Source organism: Staurois parvus, unplaced genomic scaffold (genome assembly GCF_062004578.1).
Source record: "Staurois parvus isolate SC_StPar_1 unplaced genomic scaffold, SC_StPar_1.0 ptg001263l, whole genome shotgun sequence".
NCBI classification, from domain to species: domain Eukaryota; kingdom Metazoa; phylum Chordata; class Amphibia; order Anura; family Ranidae; genus Staurois; species Staurois parvus.
This window is the reverse complement of record NW_028319059.1, coordinates 4,016,842-4,030,682: the sequence shown is the minus strand read 5'-3', so window position 1 is coordinate 4,030,682 and position 13,841 is coordinate 4,016,842.

Genomic DNA, 13,841 nt, shown 5'->3' with positions numbered 1-13,841 from the left:
AAAGGCTAAAAAATAATAATTTTTCAAATATAATTTGCTATAATATTTCCATAAACACATTATCTTAACCCCTTTCTGCCTACCTGTGGCAGCTCTTGACTGCACAAATCATTATTCAACAGGTCATGAAGAGCTTTGCCCACTTTTGATAACTCTTCTACAAATCTGCAGTGGTATCCACAAAATTCAAGGAGAGAGCGTAACTGTAATATTCTGAGGCTGAGGCCAGTTCACTAGTTCACCGATACCTCAATCTTGGCTGGATTAGTGGCAATGAGGTCTTAAGGTGGTGGTGGTGATAGCGGTGACTTCTTGATCACATGACCACTGACTGGTTGTTACAGTGGGTACACAATCAGTAGCTAACTCAGCCAGTTCCCATCAAAGCTAGATGCAAGGAGCTGTCGTTGACAGCTCGGTACTTGTGCTGGGAGCACACCCTCAGCACAGAAACCTCAGCCGCCACAGAAACATATGTGCCCACCCTCTCTGCCACCGCACATATGTGATACATGGTTGGCAGGAGGTTAAAGTAATACCTGGTAGTCCTTTAATCAAGGTTATAAGGACCCAGATCTGAACCTGCAACCTCTACTGTGTCTGGCAGTATCTCTTCTTGCTGAGCACCTTGAGATGCAGGACAGCTCCCTGTCCTGTTCCCTAGACGATCTTGCCTTATATCTTGTTTCTCTTGCATCTTGAACCCTTTGCTCCTCCCATGAACTTTCTGATTTAAGCCATGCCTTTGCATTTCTGTTTGCCAAATTATTGTGCTCTTGTCACTCCTGCTACTCTCTGTGTCTTCATTACCACTCGTTACAGACCTTTTGCTTGTTCCTCGACTACACTTCTGCTTGATCCCAACCTGCAACCACTTGTTAATGACTTTTGGCTTGTTTCCTGACTACATGTCTGCTCAATCTCTACCTGCTAGATTTGCTACATGGACCCTGGCTTGCCCACCTCCTGGTGGGGTAATCCTGAGAACCTGGTACTAACATGCAGCAAAAAGCCATCTCCACTGTAGTGCAATGCTGGATGCAATAACTAAAATCAAGTCATATACACACAATTACACACACACAGGTACGTTTAACCGGCATTTACACCATTAATTAGTCTAAGCATGTGAAAGACCCTCTACCAATGAACACCTGCCCTGGCACATCATAGCATTCACTCGGCACGCCAAGAAATAACAGAATCCAACTGCAATATTCTTGCACTGTCAAAACCTCCACTTTTATTATCACACGACACACAGGAGGATATATCTTATACTCATCACAATCTGCAAAATAACACACACTAATAATAATGTGAGCATTACAGCATGACATAGACACATCTTTTGACAGCGTCACAGCATAGAATTAATACATTACCAGAGCTATGGGAAGACGGGAAGGAACAGATCCCATCGGAACCTTAATGCACAGGGGGTCAAGGGGAAGTCGTAAATGCGACCAATTGATGAGCCCATATAGCCTTGGCAAGAGTCCGAGCATCCTCGTCTGCATAGGAAGGCTCCCATAGATTACACTTAAGCTCCCCATTTTTAAACCCTTTTTCTGGCAGCTTTCCTGAAGTGGGCGAGCACCACACACACTCTAGGGGGAGCCAGGGGAGGACTGACAACTCATGGGGCCCCCGGGCAATAGGGGATCATGGGGCCCCTGTGTCCTTGCCCACACTCAAAGCTCACCCAAAAAAGCCTATAAAAAAGGTACTAGGGCACTTCATGGGGCCCCCTACTGACCCCGGGCCCTCGGGCAGTGCCCGAGTGCTTGAATGGTCAGTCCGCCCATGGGAGGAGCTAGCAGAAAGGTTCCATGAAGAAAGAGTCACACCCAGCCACTACACTGCATTATCTAAAAATATAACACTTTTGCTTCAAATCAGCTTCTTATCTACCCTAAACTTCAAGATTTCTAACTTCTCAAGCAAGTAGACATCTGTAATTCCACAAACAAGTTCTTATCTAATTTAAGCAGTCTAATGTAACATTTCTAGATGTCATAAACACGTTTAATCTCACAAACAAGTTTGTATCTGCTTTAAGCAGTCTAATATCTTGTGACTCTGTTCCTTGGGCCTAGAGAAATGACATCAGTCACTTCTCATGCTCCTCGAATCTGGGCAACAATGCTTTATTGTAAAAATTACCCAAGAAACAAAGGGTCCAAGGCTAACACATTTCATAGCAAGGGCGGACTGGCAAATCATGGGGGCCCCCGGGCAATAGGGGATCATGGGGCCCTTGCTTCCTTGCCCAAACTCAAAAAAGCCTATGAAAAAGGTTCCAGGAGCATCTCATGGAGCCCCCTACTGACCCTGGGCCCTCGGGCAGTGCCCAAGTTTCCAAATGGTCAGTCCGCCCCTGTTTCATAGGCATTATATCCACCATCAGAAGCTCTGGTGAATACCAGTTTGTGCTTAGACCCTGCATCTCGGGTGGGCCCATGTCACCGAGGGCCCAGGGTCAGTAGGGAGCATTTAATTTGGCTCCCTACTGACCCTGGGCCCTCGGGCAGTGCCCAAGTTTCCAAATGGTCAGTCCGCCCCTGTTTCATAGGCATTACATCCACCTTCAGAAGCTCTGGTAAATACCAGTTTGTGCTTAGACCCTGCATCTCGGGTGAGCACATGTCATCTACCAGGGTGACCTACCTGTATACCTATCTGACTGGTCAGTGGGAGCCTCTCTACTGCTCTAGCTACTGGTCTCTGAGCCTGACCCTGACTGTGACAGAGGTCCTTATTCATGTACTTGTTATAGGGTGACAATACTTTGCTCCTGTCTCCCAATTCCTCTTCTGTGCTGTCACCCTGCCAAATGCTCTAATAGTAGAGACTATAAACATAGATACTTTCTATATTGCCATCAGAAAACCTCCCCTGGGAAATCTCATGCTGCCATCCCTGGAGTGCATGTAGAAAGGAAATGGCTGCAAAGATCAGAGCCATGGAGATGTAACAAGGGACGAAAAATGTTGAAAAGTATTTTATTAAAAGTAAGAAAACATGGCAATTATTTTTCATACACAGTTCTGTAGCAAACAAAATGCCTTTTTAGTTTAGGCTTTATATCTACCTTAATGACTGGTCCTCTTTAACCCCTACACTAACCCTTGCTAGTTCCTTGCTTGGGTGACTCTTTACCGAACCCTCAAACAGTTCTTCCAGTTGGAGATTTGTACTCTTTTGACTTTGGCAGATGACTCCGTCCCTCTCCATTTCAAGGCACGTTGTACAAGTGGACTTCAATCACTTGCCGCAAATCACTTCCGATGAAAACAAGGCCATTACTCCATAGCTTTCGGGTTATAATGACCCATCAAGGTCAACAATATACAGTTAACCGGGAGATATCATAGTGAATTGTGACCCATTTGGAGAGGAAGACAACGTCTGATGCAGCCCCCGCTAACCTACATCCCCCACCTGGCAGGATATTAAATTGCCCTTCTTTACAAGGGCTAACAAGGGCTGCCACTGGATACACAAATAATGTCATTTCCATATATCGAATGCATAAAAAGCCGCTCTTGTGAAGAATCTGCTTGTCCAATCTGACCCAATACCGTTATGATGTATGGCTGCACCTGCCCAAACTATTAAATAGCATCATTTAGCCAAATCTGACAAGGAGGATGCAGAGGGAAGAAGGAGAGAGAGAAAAAATATGCTGCGAGGCGATGTTAGCACGGAATCGTCATCATTTTCTACACTAATCAAATCAGCGTCCTGAGTAAATGTTGTTAGAGCGAAAGTTTTTTTTTTTTCCTGCAGATGGATATTTGAAAAATGAGAACACGAGCAAAATAAGAAAGGTGAAAACGAGCTCGGGGATAATAATGAAAATTAGGAAGCGAGCAAATATGCCTGCTCGGCAAATTGGATGAGGAGTGCATGCGAAGATCAGCTATCAATCTTTAAGACCGGGGATTTACAGTAAACACTGAAAAATTCATGATGAACAAAGCCAACTTAATACCATGAAAACTTGGCACGGAGTATATGGATATGAAAACAGACATAAATCCTTTAAATAAAGAGGACCTGTCACCAAGGAGCATTTGTAGCTATTTGAATCTCCACTCTTGAATTGCTGTGACTGACAACTCATGGGGCCCCCGGGCAATAGGGGATCATGGGGTCCCTGTGTCCTTGCCCAAACTCAAAAAAGCCTTTGAAAAAGGTACCAGGGGCATCTCACGGGGCTCCCTACTGACCCCGAGCCCTCGGGCAGTGCCGCCCCTGGTGATAGCGCAGTCTCTTAAAGATTGCTTAAAAGAGAAGAATGGGATATAAAAAGATAAAAAGTTATACTCACCTAGATTGATGCAGCATCACTCCGATGCTGCATCTGTCCCCTGCTGCCTATAAGATCGAAAATCAAGCGAACAAAGACCGCTGATCGCTTGGTTCCTGGTCTTCAGTGAGCATAGAGCCGGTGACTGACAGTCACCGGCTCTCTGCTCTGCTCCTCCAGTGCTCATTGGAGCGCGGCGCCGTGCAGGGGGCAGAAACAGCTGGCTCAGTCCCTCAACGGCATGCTGAGAGGCTGACCCAGCTGCCGGTCAGGCATCTAGAGGGATCCCGACATTTATCTGAGTGAATAATTATCCCAACATTAATCAATCAATTCTTCATCATTCTGTCTCTACACTGAGAACTGAGCAATCAAATAGGGCTGATCATCCAGTTCTTGATCTTCAGTGAGCAAAGAGCTCTTTGCTTTGCTCCTCCAGTGCTCACTGGAGTGCTGGGCTGTGGAGGGGGCAAGAGGGACTGGCTCAGGGTCTCAGCGGCACTCTCATCCAGTACAGGTATCTGGGTGGATCCCGACATAAAAGTCGGGATCTATCCAGAGTCTGGGCCAGCTGAGTGGCATCAGCCAACTGCGGACTTTAGCCTCCTGTTGGCTGAATCGGGGTCACAGGAGTGCATAATGAAGTACACTCCAGTGATCCCCAGCAGAAGTAGGGCCAACAGAGCTTTGGCCCTACTTCTTTAGTCTGGGATCACACGGATGCAGTGTGCAATTCATGGGGTTTTCTGTGCGAATTATGCCCCTCATCAGAATTGAACCCCATTCATGCGAACCCCTGCGGGTGTGTATGTTAAGTTAACAACACCCCAAAATCGGTCCGCAAAATGCGATGCGATGTGCAGAATCGGACCGCATAGGTATGAATACCCATGTGATCCGATTCTAGTGCGGACCAAAAAAAGGGTCCTGCACCATTTTGGTGCAGATGCAGTGCGATTTGAGCCATACACAATGTATGGCTCAGATTGCACCGCACACAATTCGCAATTTCTTTGCAATGTGAAATTCCACCGCATTCACTAAGCTCTGGAGAAAATTCCCAAGCAAAATGCAACTCCCCTTGCTAAGGGAAAAGCCCATTTGCCTTTAGTAAATCAACCCCAGAGGGGGTTATTTACTAAACCTGAAGAGTGCAAAATCTGGTACAACTTTGAATAGAAACCAATCAGCTTCCAGGTTTTATTGCCAAAACGTAACTGAACAAGCTGACGTTAGAAGCTGATTGGCTCCCATACACAGCTGCACCAGATTCTGAGTGCTCTAGTTTTAGTAAATCTCTACCAGATAATCAATTATATGCTCAGATCTCAGGCAGAAGACAGATCAGCATTCATTTGGGCTGTACAGCCTGACATGTTTGCTCTGGCAGGAAGAAAATACAAGGAAATAACAACAAACACAGCTATCCCCGAGAGGTGAAGCTGAAATATAAAAAAAAAACAAGTAATGGAGAATTTAAATATTATAATTGCCCATCCTCAACCAGTTCTTTTTCAATCAGAACTCCAATAAGAAAACCATCTACCAACGTGCCAACACTGAAGACTTCATAAATATTAGCGCAAACCTTTGACTTTCATAAAACTTCAGAGGTTCTCGAAATAGATGTAGACCTTGCCTGATCCAAGGCAGGACAGGGAGTAAGATTTTCCTTTGATCTTCATCTCAGATGTGTCTTTGTGTCTAGGGAGTTATTGATGAGCAGGGCAGGAAAGGCCAACATTTTGGATTTACATCATATGATGTAAAATTAACCTTTAAAGTCAAACTGCAGCCAAAACCTTTTTTTTTAGAGTGGAGAAAGGTCAGAATCCATTTTTTTTCTCTTATGTTCCTGTGCTACTGACACTTTTGAGAAATGGAGCCAGAAATACGAACAAACATTTAGCCCATGCGGACCAAACAACGGATACACTGGTGGCCCCCCACAGGGCTGCTGTTAGAAACCACGGGGCCCCACACAGCCAACCTGACAGGGTCCCCTCTAAAAAAAAGTACACAGTTTACTATGCTTCAGTTATGAATGAACACAGTGAGTGATAGGTACAGATCATTAGCTGTGTTTATTCAGGGAAAGAAGGGGCTGATAAATGTGACATATTTTACCGAACCCTTCCTCTACTCTCCATCCTGAAGATGTGCTTGCAGGTGCTGGTGAGAAGGAGAGGAGGGAAGCCGGCAGCACTGCAGGGGTGGTGGCACACAGGGGGCCTGGGCAGCAGAGGGAAATGTATGGTGCATGGGGAGGGTGATGGGTGTGGCAATTACTAGAACCGATCCCCTGTATGGCTCTCTCTACAGCAGCTGAAAGCCAGAGAGAGGGAGAGAATAAACCAGATTTCAGCTGCTGCAGAGAGAGCCATAAAGGGGATCGGTTCCAGTAATTGCCCCCTAGCCATGCCGATCACCCTCCCCACCCACATCCAATTCACCTAGCTGCCTTGGCCCCCCTGCTGGCCTTGGCTCCGTACAGGAGGACTGGTGATACCCCCTTATCTACGGCCCTGATCCTCCAGCACATACTCATTTTACCTTCATTCCTCCACTGTCCTGTTCATTCCAGGAATGAGGAGGGAAAGCTTTGTCCTAGTCCTGACTTGAAGCTTAAACCAGGTTGAGGACCCATTCCCATGCATGACCATGCTACCTGCTTGGCCAATCACCAGTCCCCAGCGTTGTCACATGGCAGAAAGAGGAGTGAGTCACATACCCCCATACTCGGATATATAGGGCATTGTTCTTCACTTTCAGTTGCAGGCAGAGGCGGACTGACAACTCATGGGGCCCCCGGGCAATTGGGGATCATGGGGCCCCTGTGTCCTTGCCCAAACTTGAAAAAGCCTATGAAAAAGGTACCAGGGGCACCTCATGGGGCCCCCTACTGACCCCGGGCCCTCGGGTCAGTCCGCCCCTGGTTACAGGGTTGCTGTACCTGACACAGACTGGGGTTTATTTACTATAGATGGAGAGTGCAAAATCAGGCTCACTTCTGCATAGAGGTCAATCAGCTTCCAGGTTTTATTGCCAAAGCTTGATTGATTAAGCAGAGCTTAGAAGCTGATTGGCTATCATGCACAGCTGCACCAGATTCTGAGTGCACTAGGTTCAGTTCATCTACTATACTGTGCTCTATCAGCTTCTACCTCATCCAGGGTGGACAGAGTTTGACAGCTCTGAACCTGGGAGTGCTCAGAGCTGAGTGCTTCCAGGTTCACACTGTCCAGGGAAAATCAGTAAATAGAAGTTGGTTGGTCTCCTGCCATTCTTCATCTTGTGCGAAACGTACAGAAAAAAGAACTAGTTGTGGACTCAACTGGAATAGGGAATTTGTGAATACTCAAGAAAAATATTTCTCTTGAGTATTCCCAAATTGCCTATTCCAGTTGAGTCCACAACTAGTTCTTTTTTTCTGCAAGTCTCTCATTGGCTTGGTATCTAGGGACTCCCGGAATACGTATTTTTGTTTGATCATATATATATATTTATATATATATAGATATATATATATATTTAGGTACCTTGAGGCTTCTTTTTGGAAGTTTTGCATTCTTCACCTTGACACCCTTCCCCTAGGCCTTGGCCACCCAGGAGAGACAGGTAAGCTTAGAACTCTATAGCAGCTATTAGTCTCTGTACATGTTGGCACTGCCGCCAACATAATCCCTACATCTGTAGCAGACAAAGGATTGAAAAGCATCAAATGGAGTTGAGCTTAAATTTGTCTCTTACTTTTAGTCCAATTAAAACTGCCTTGTCCACAGGGTGACAACACTGTTGTGCAATTTCACTGCTTAAAAAGAGCGTTGTCACCTTGTGAGAGGAAGTATAAAAACAACGTATCTACTGGCAGGATCAAGGTAATAAAACACAAGTAGGGGACTCAGGACAACAAACACTGCACATCTATGGGGGTGCGACTGAATGTGCATGTTTTTGCGAGATTGTGTGCGTTGTATATAGGGCAGCCAATTAATTTCCGTAGGCTGCTCCATGCATGAAAATTGCACAAAAGAAGTGTATGACTCTATTTAAAAAGTTTGCCAAACTAAATGCAGGTGGTACGTTGTTACCATGCATCACTGCGTGTCTGCAATAGGGCTTTTTGTGTGCTGTGGGAATATGCGTGATTCTCTGTGTGTTTTCGCAGCACACAAATATGAATCTAGCCTAAATGTGAATATATAATGCTGCCCATAGTCAGGTCAGGATCTAGAGGGGTGCTGGGGGGTGAGCTATGCCCCCCCAGATTTTAGTTGTGCCCCCCCAAATCTCTAAGAATGCATCCACTAATCTATGAGACTTGATGGGGACAAATGATGTAAGGGGGCATTTTGATAAAGTAATTGATATAAGGGGGCACTCTGAAGAGGTAGTTGATGTAAGGGGGCACTCTGATGGAGATGGTTGATGTAAGGGGACACTGATGGGGACAATTGATGTAAGGGGGCATTCGGATAAGGCAAATGATGTAAGGAGGGACACTGAAGAGGTAATTGATGTAAGGAGGCACTATGATGGGGATGGTTGATGTAAGGGGGTGCTCTGATAAGGCAATTGATGTAAGGGGCACTCTGAAGAGGCAATTGATGTAAGGGGGTACTCTGATGGGGACAGTTGATGTAAGGGGGTACTCTGATAGGGAATTGCTGTAAGGGGGCACTCTGATGGGGACAGTTGATGTAAGGGGGTGCTCTGATAGGGCAATTGATGTAAGGGGCACTCTGAAGAGGCAATTGATGTAAGGGGGTACTCTGATGGGGACAGTTGATGTAAGGGGGTACTCTGATAGGGAATTGCTGTAAGGGGGCACTCTGATGGGGACAGTTGATGTAAGGGGGTGCTCTGATAGGGCAATTGATGTAAGGGGCACTCTGATGGGGACAGTTGATGTAAGGGGGTACTCTGATAGGTAATTGATGTAAGGGGCCCTCTGAAGAAGCGATTGATGTAAGGGGGCACTCTGATGGAGACGGTTGATGTAGGGGGGTGCTCTGATAGGGCAATTGATGTAAGGGGCCCTCTGAAGAGGTAATTGATGTAAGGGGGCACTCTGATGGGGACAGTTGATGTAAGGGGGTACTCTGATAGGGAATTGATGTAAGGGGCCCTCTGAAGAAGCGATTGATGTAAGGCGGCACTCTGATGGAGACGGTTGATATAAGGGGGTGCTCTGAAGAGGTAATTGATGTAAGGGGCCTCTGAAGAGGTAATTTTTCTAAGGGGGCACTCTGATGGGGGCAGTTGATGTAAGGGGGTACTCTGATGGGGACAATTGATGTAAGGGGATACTCTGATAGGGTAGTTGATGTAAGGGGGACTCTGAAAAGGAAATTGATGTAAGGGGGCAGTTGATGTTAGGGGGTACTCTGATGGGGACAATTGATGTAAGGGGGTACTCTGATAGGGCAGTTGATGTAGGGGCACTCTGAAAAGGCAATTGATGTAAGGGGGACTCTGATGGGAATGGTTGATGTAAGGGGGGACTGTGATGAGGACAGTTGATGTAAGGGAGTACTCTGATGAAGCAATTGATGTAAGGGGGCACTCTGAGGAGGGAAATTGATGTAAGGGGGCATTCTGATGTGGAAATTTTATATAAGTGGTACTATAATTAGGACTCCTGATGTAAGGAGGGACTTTGATAAGGACACCTGATGTTAGGGGGTACAAGCTATGTTTAATGACCCTAATCTAATGACAACCGTATACATACTAGTATTCTCTGCTCACTCCTGCACTGCCTCTGCACTGCCTGTCAGATGTTACTTTCAGGTTGTGACTCCGTGGTACAGAAGCATGCTGAGTGAACAAGGAATATGGATTCAATGCATCTCTACTGACTATTGACTTTATGCCCCCTGATTTTTTTTTTCTACTGCACCCCCATATCCAGGGAGACTGACAACTCATGGGGCCCCCGGGCAATAGGGGATCATGGGGCCCCTGTGTCCCTGCCCAAACTCACAAAAGCCTATGAAAAAGGTACCAGGGGCATCTCATGGGGCCCCCTACTGACCCCGGGCCCTCGGGCAGTGCCCGAGTTTCCAAATGGTCAGTCCGCCCCTGCCCATATCAGACAGGCTAGACTTGGCCCTGCTCATAGTTCATATATGTATGTATGTATGCATTTATTTTATTATTTGAAGCAAGAGCCTCTCCAGGAAGCTTAATAAAAAACTCTTTGTTGTCTGTCTGCACCCTGTAAATTAGATTTGGTCAATGTGTTCCACTGATTGCAATTAATTTAAGTGAATAGTTGATATCGCTCATCTCATTTTAATTAAACATTTGATTGCCTAATTGTGCCACTAGGGACAGTGAAGGCTTTCAGTCAGTCAGCTTTCACAATGTAACTGCTTAGGAAGGCGCCTTGCTTGATTTGACTGTCACCTCCTGTGAGATCATTATCACATTATTAGCATCTTACAATTTTCTCTGTAGGCTCTTCGGAGCTTTGTAATGCTTTTATGTCTTCGGCATACTCAATCTACAATAAATATGAAAGCTAATGACATTTTCTTATGCATCGATGCACACCTTGTGCAAAATCTCTTGACTCCAGTCACCATTCTGCAGCTGGGCACATACGTAACAGTCGCATTGTATTTACAGTTGGATGATGACAGGGCTGTGACAAGGGGTGGGCAGGAGGGGCAGCTGCCCTGGGCGCTGTTGGAGATTTGGAGGGTTGTGCTGGAATGGGTGATTTGGAGAGGGATTTGTGCTGGAGGGGAGATTTGTGTTAGGAAGTGGGATTTTTTTTGGGGGGGGGGGGGCATTTGCACTAGTAGGAATAATTGGGGGATTAGTGCTAGGAGAGGGGATTTGTGCTGGGAGAGGGGGATTTGGAGGGGGAAGAGGATTCATGCTCAGAGGGGAAATTTGAGGGGTAGAGGATTTGTGCTAGGAGGGGAGATTTGTGTTAGGAAGTAGGATTTTGGGGGGGGGGGGGATTTGCACTAGTAGGGATGATTGGGGGATTAGTGGTAGGAGAGGGGATTTGGGTTTTTTTTAGCCGGGAGAGGGGGATTTGGAGGGGGAAGAGGATTCATGCTCAGAGGGGAAATTTGAGGGGTAGAGGATGTGTGCTAGGAGGGGAGATTTGTGTTAGGATGTAAGATTTTGGGGGGGGGATTTGCACTAGTAGGGATAATTGGGGGATTAGTGCTAGGAGAGGGGATTTGTGCTGGGAGAGGGGGATTTGGAGGGGGAAGAGGATTTATGTTCAGATGGGAAATTTGAGGGCTAGAGGATTTGTGCTAGGAGGGGAGATTTGTGTTGGGAAGTGGGATTTTTTTTTGGGGGGGGGGGGATTTGCACTAGTTGGAATATTTGAGGGATTAGTGCCAGGAGAGGGGATTTGAGGGGACTTGTGCTGGGAGAGGGGGATTTGGAGGGGGAAGAGGATTCATGTTCAGAGGGGAAATTTGAGGGCTAGAGGATTTGTGTTAGGATAGGAGATTTGGGGATGGAGCAGATTTGAGCTGGCAGGGGTGATTTGTACGGAAAGAGGGTACATTTTATTCATTAGGGAGAACTTTGACTTGCAAAAGGAATTTTTGCTTAGGGGGTAAGTGTGAAGATTAGTGCTTGAATTTGTTTTTGTGTGTGTGGGGGGGATTTTTGCAGACATCTAATGCTCATACATTTTGGGGGGGGGGTGCCATTTGATATCTTCGCCCTGGGTGCTATATGACCTTGTTCTGGCACTGGATGATGCAGTAATACAAATATTCTACAAGACACCCGTCTGGTCATAAAGAATTACAGACCCACTTTTTCTTTTATCATAAAAAAGCCATCCTATATTTATTGACTTTCTCTGAAGTCATTGGTCTGCTGCAGGAAGGAGGAAGCATTTTCTCAGTCTCCTCTCCCCCCAGTGATCACATGTTGAGAGGCTGCAGCAGGGACATTTGTGAACTCAGTACAAAGAAATGGCAACCACCCCAACCTATAACTGGCCTTTGCAGCAAGGAGCACACGGGAGAGCTGTGAACACAGCCAATAACTTCAGAGACACCTGGATTTACAGGGTTGTGTGATTCCTAAGCTGGCATCTCGGTCCTGGAAGTCAATGCTGATCCCAGATGATGCCCCAACAAAGATGGCTCCATCCTTCTGGAAAGAAAAGCAGATGAAGGCATTGTCAAGGTGACTACTGTGACTTCCACAAGAGGTATTCTATATCTGTAAATATTACACTGACACGTCATTTAGAACAGGGCTTGAAATTTCCACTCGCCTGCTCGCCAATGGCGAGTGGAAATTATGGTGGGGTCGAGTGTGTCCCCCAGGGCCATCTTGCTAAGCAGGTTCAGAGCTCAGGCCGGATCTGTCATTGGCACTGGGAGCCATCAGACTGCTCAATAGCTGAGCGCAGTGAAAGCAAAGGAAGGAGCGTGTGCTGTGTGGCTCTGTGAGTGAACAACGAAGTACTGCAACTTTTCATGGGGGGGGGGGGTGTGTGTTTGTGTGTATGTATGTGTACGTGTGTGTGTTTGTGTGTGTCTGTGTATGCATGTACATGTGTTTGTGTGTATGTACATGTGTGTATCTGTACATGTGTCTGCATGTATGTACATGTATGTGTACATGTGTCTGTGTGTGTGTACATGTGTCTGTGTGTGTGTACATGTGTCTGTGTGTGCGCATGTACATGTGTGTGTTTGTGTTTACAGGTGTCTGTGTTTATGTACATGTGTCTGTGCGTGTGTATATCTGTGTATGTACATGTATCTGTGTGTATGCGTGTCTGTACGTGCCTGTGTGTGTATACATAGGTCTCTATGCGTGTGTGTACATGTTTCTGTGTGTGTGTGTATGTATGTACATGTCTGTGTGTGTACAGGTGTCTCTGTTTGTGTGTTTGTTGGTGGTGAGTAACTCTTAAGGCCTAGCTAGTAGCTCAGGACTTGAAATGTTAAGCCCTGATCAGGGGCAGACTAACAACTCATGGGGCCCCCGGGCAATAGGGGATCATGGGGCCCCTGTGTCCTTGCCCTAACTCAAAAAAGCCTATGAAAAAGGTACCAGGGGCATCTCATGGGGCCCCCTACTGACCCCGGGCCCTCAGGCAGTGCCCGAGTTTCCAAATGGTCAGTCCACCCCTGGCCCTGATGAATGTATATAAATGTGAAAAAATATATCTGATGATGGGTCCACTTTAGGAGATTGGCTGTAGAATGGTGGTAATGATGGTAAAATGCCATTTTAATAACAGAAATGTACAAATTCTGTAGCAATTCAAAATGTTGCTATATCTGCATATACCAGAATTTACTTCTGAACTGGCATCTCAGTCCAGAAAGTGAATTCTGATCCTAAATGATGCTTGAGTAAAGATGGTGCCGTCCTTCTGGAGAGAACGCAGATGAAAGCATTGTCAGAGGGAGTACTGTGATCTCTGTGAGAGGCAATACATACCTGGAAGTGTTACATTGACACGTTACTTACATGTATGCGCTCCAAATGAAAAATTATATCTGATAATTCATCGTTGCCT